The following is a 4,624-nucleotide window of genomic DNA, read 5'->3' as shown; positions in this document are numbered from 1 at the left end:
TCTCATTTTCTATATGAGAGAGCGAAAGCATAACTAGACCAAATAACTTGTAACTCAGGTCTTATGCTAATAAGAGTCAGAGTCAGGACTTGAACTCAGGCTTCAGGCTTCAGTACCTGTGTTTTTAACCCAGACAGTGGAAAACAGTTAGGAGTGGTGGGGGTCTGTGTCATGTTGAAATTGCTCAGGGGAGCCACCACTGACAGTTGCTGTGTTGGGAGGCAGACCCAGATCTTTGAAACATTTAAGGGAAGCTGGAGAGTATAGTATCCTGTGTTTTAAATATTGGCAACTAACTTTAAAAAAAAAAAATTAAAACACAAAAAGGCCAAACAAAATGTGTCTTCTTGGGAAGAATAAAGGAAAGCCATCTTCTGGGATTTACTGTAAAAGGTTGCTTCCTCCAGACCTTGGCTGGGCTGGGTGCTCCATCCTCCCCACCCTGTGCTCTGAGTCCCACTGTGAGCCTTTGCAGGCCCTGATCCCGAATGCCCCATTCATCACTGGATTCCAGCACCTGCCACAGGATGTTCATTGAGTGAATGTGTAGACTGTGAAGGGGTGAGAGGAGGGAGAGGCAGTTACATAGAGGTTCCAAGAACGTGGACTTGCATAGAAATCAGACACCAACGAGGACAGCCGTCGGAACAGAGCCCACAGGCATTAGGACCTCATGCAGCCCCACCAGCATGAGCAGCTGCCCTGATGACATGGAGACTCAAGGAGAAGAGAGGCACCGTTCAAGGCCAGAGCCAGTGCTGGGGTTGCCTCTAAGGGCAGCAGGAAAGAGGCTCTTTGGAGAGCCTTCTGTTCCTTCGACCTTGAACAGGACTCCCCCGGAGGAGCAAGAGTCAGACTCTCAAACTCAACTGCCTATAGCGAGGAGCTCTGGCTGCAACAATATTTGAGGCTATACACACACGTGTGTGTGTGCCTTGGAAAATTTTTTTAACTTTCTACCTAAGAACTTGAATGCTCAGTAATGATATTGCCCTTTGGTTTTATTTTTAAACATTTAATTTGGGTCAGAGTGCTGACAAGAGCACAGGCTGGGAACCTGGGTAATTTGCGTTTCAGCCCCAACCCTGTTTCAGCCATGCCACGTGACTTTGGGTAGTCTATTCACCCCAACCCCCTGCCTGGAACCCCTTCTGCTGGGACCCCACGGTGGAGAAGGCCAGGTTGAATGACGCATAAAGAGTTTCCATTCTGTGTCCCCAGCGGCCTGGCCTGAGGCAGCGCCTCTCAAACCTCAAACCCCTGATCAGAAGCCACTCCCCTGACCGCCCGGCTGGGAAAGGGCAGGCTGGAGACCTGTGAGTTCTCACCTGGCAGACAGAGGCCAAAGGCCAGGGTCCAGGAGGGCTGAGAGGGCCAGGAGAGGGGTGGCAAGGGGGGAGGGACACACACCCAGAGGGGATGAAGTCAGAGGGCTCTGAAGTCAGGGGTTCCTAGGTCTGAACCCCAGCACTTCCTGCCGTGTGACCAAGAGCCAATGACATCTGCTTTCTCAGCTCCACTTTCTCACCTGCAAAATGGGGTCAAGCGGCCATTTTTTAAATTAGGGGATGAGGCCAGCCATGTGTTTGGTTAGTAGTAGCGTAAAGTCACAGAGTCTCAGGGCCTCTATGGGGATCCTGGAGGAACTTAGGACCTTGAACCCCTCTGCAGGTGAGGGAACTCAGGCCACCAAGATGATGACTCCTGCGAGGGCTCCTGTTTGGCTCCATGGCAGCCCCTTCCTATGGATTCCCCTTCCTGGAAGCACTAAGGAGCATCTCTAAGTCTACCAAGGGCCCTGTCCTCCATCTGCCGTTGTGAGGACAGAGGTCTTCGCCTGTTCCACTGTCTCCCAGGGTGGGCTGCATCCCTCAGGGGCAGACACTGAGCCTTGCTTGTTTCTGTGACCTGGGGGCCAGCACAGGCCAGCACCGTGTAGGTGCTTGACACCTGTTTAAAGAAGAAGTGAGCTAGCGACTGTAGGTGTGCAGTGCATTGGACAAAAGTAACAGAGAGACCCCTGCCTGGTCAGCCTCTGAAGGTTTGGTTGAGGCAACGGGAAAGATGGGTGCATCTCAGGGAGTTTCCTCCCCACTGCTCACCTCCATGGAGCTCCAGAGCCTGCAGGAAGGAGAAGGGGGCAGGTTGGACCTGTGTCTGTGTGGGAAGAGGGTGAGGACATTAGGAGTTCAGAGAGAAAACAGGCTTTGGAAGTGACATGAGGACCCAGGGCAACATGGATCTTTGGAACAGCAGTCCACAGTGATGTCAGTGACCAGCCTGTTCCCAGCCTCTTATCGTGTCTGTGTCCCCAGAAGATATGCGGAAATATCAAACTCTAGTAGCTCTGGATGTGACCTTATTCGGATCTAGGAATTTTTGCAGTTATGAATAGATGAGGTCGCTACGTGTGCCCGGATCCAACATGACGGGTGTCCTTAAAGGAAGAGAAGAGACACTGAGAAAGACACGCAGGGAGAAGACCATGCAGCAAAGGAGGCAGAGGTTGAAGTCATGCTGCCGTGACCCAAGCAAGGGTACCAGCAGCCACCAAAGCTGGGAGAGGCAGGAAGGAGCTTCCCTTAGAGCTTGCAAGAGAGTGTGCACCTGTGGGTACCTTGATCCCGGACTTGAGGCCTCCAGATCTATGAGAGAAAGAGTTTCTATTGTTTTAAGCCACCCCGCTGGTGGTTCCGTGTTAGGACAGTCCCGGGAAACAATTACACACCACCTTGGCTAGAAGAGCCTCCTCTTTCCAGACACTGTCTAGACAGCATCTATCAGGGCACCTGGAGCCCGCCCTTCACCCCTCACCACAGCCCTTAACTGTGAGCCCTGTGCTTCCTCAGAGGGTGTCAGAGCCGGCTTAGCCAGTCAGAAGCCTTCCCCAGGGATATCCAAGCTCTACTCTCACTAGCCTTCTTGAGCTCTGAGACTTGCTAACCCACAAGACAGGCTGACCAGGAGGGTTAGCACTCTCATGTCTCCCAGCCTCATCCCCCTGAGACAGTCAGTCTGTGTGCTGGACTGAACAGTGTCCACAGAACCCATGTCCACCAGGAATCTGGGACACACGGTCTTTGCAGATGTAAGCCAGCAACCATGAGGTCATCCTGGGTTAAAGGGGCCCTAGATCCTCTCTAACTGGTGTCCTTATACCAAGAAGGGATTTGGACCCATAGACACAGACATACAAGGAAGAGAACACGTGACCATAAAGGTAGAGATCAGAGTGATGCTTCTCCAAGCCGAGAAATGACAAGGATTGCTGGTGACAACCAGAAGCTAGGAAGAAGCAAAGGAGGGTTCTTTCTTCCTTCAGAGAAAGAATGAACTGATGTGGGATTGTGGACTCCCCTCCAGAATTATGAGACAATATATCCCTGTCATTTTAAGTCATCCAGTTTAAGCCACTTTGTTACGGCCGCCGAGGAAACTGATATACCTTCCATCAAAGAGATCGGTTCCACCTGCCCTAGGCTGTGCATCCTGGTGCGGGGAGGGGCGGGGGGGCAACCTCTTCTCTCAGGATCTCGGTCTTTTCTGCTGCTGAGTGGAGACATGCAGTCCCACTCCCAAGCCTGAACCTGAGACATCACTGGGGCTCCAGCTGGGGGCCAAAACTCAAAATACAAGGTTACCATCCATGGATTAGACAGGAACTGGTACTTGTTCACTCAACAAATGTTGGCTTGTCCTGTTTGCCAGGCCCTGTTCTAGGCTGGGATCCTAGATGGGACAAGACAGAAAAACCCTTTGTCTTCATGGGGCTCACAGCCTAGGGGTGGGGAGAATAGGGCAGGGATGATTTCAGAGGCTTGTTGTGACACAATTTGCCTCTGGGCTGTTGAAGTCCTCGCTGTGGGGCTTTCCTAAGTTCAGATAAGGTCAGCTTCCCCAGCCTCCTCCAATGTGACTGAGCTCAAGACATCATTAAAAATGCAGATATTTGGCTCTTCAGCCTCTTTGGTGGCCAGTCGTGAGCACCTGCTGTGTTCACACAGCACAGACATGGTTGCCATGGCATTTGTCCAGCGCCTCCTGTTAGTTTGCTTAATGGGCTGTGTAACAAAGTACCCCAAACTGAGCAGCAATTTTTTGTCCATGCTCCATGGCATGTGGGATCTTAGTTTCCCAACCTGGGATCAAATTCGTGACCCTGCAGTGGAAGCTCAGTGGAACCACTGGACCACCAGGAAGTCCTAAAACTGAGCAACTTAAACAATGGCAATGTAATGGCTCACGGTTCTGGAGGTGAGAGGTCCAAGATCAGGGCTCTTAGCAGGCTTGGTTCTTTCTGCAACTGTGAGGGAGAATCTATTCCGTGCCTCTTCCCTGCTCTCTGGTAGTTTGCTAGTGATCTTTTGGCTTACCTCGGCCAGTAGAAACATCACCCCGATCTCCGCCTTCATGTTCACATGGAATTCTCCCTGTGTATCTGTCTCCAAATTTCCCTGTTTCATAAACCCATGAGTCATATTTGATTAGGGACCCGCCCTTCTCCAGTGCGACTGTCATCTTAACTCATTACATTTGTGACTTTATTTGTAAATAAGGTCACATCTAGAGCTACTGGGGGGTCACATATATGAATTGGGGGTTCACAGTTCAACACATCACAGGC

Source organism: Bos javanicus, chromosome 5, assembly GCF_032452875.1.
Source record: "Bos javanicus breed banteng chromosome 5, ARS-OSU_banteng_1.0, whole genome shotgun sequence".
In the NCBI taxonomy this organism is placed as follows: Eukaryota; Metazoa; Chordata; class Mammalia; order Artiodactyla; family Bovidae; genus Bos; species Bos javanicus.
The sequence above is the reverse complement of the archived record's forward strand: the minus strand, read 5'-3'. Positions refer to the sequence as shown.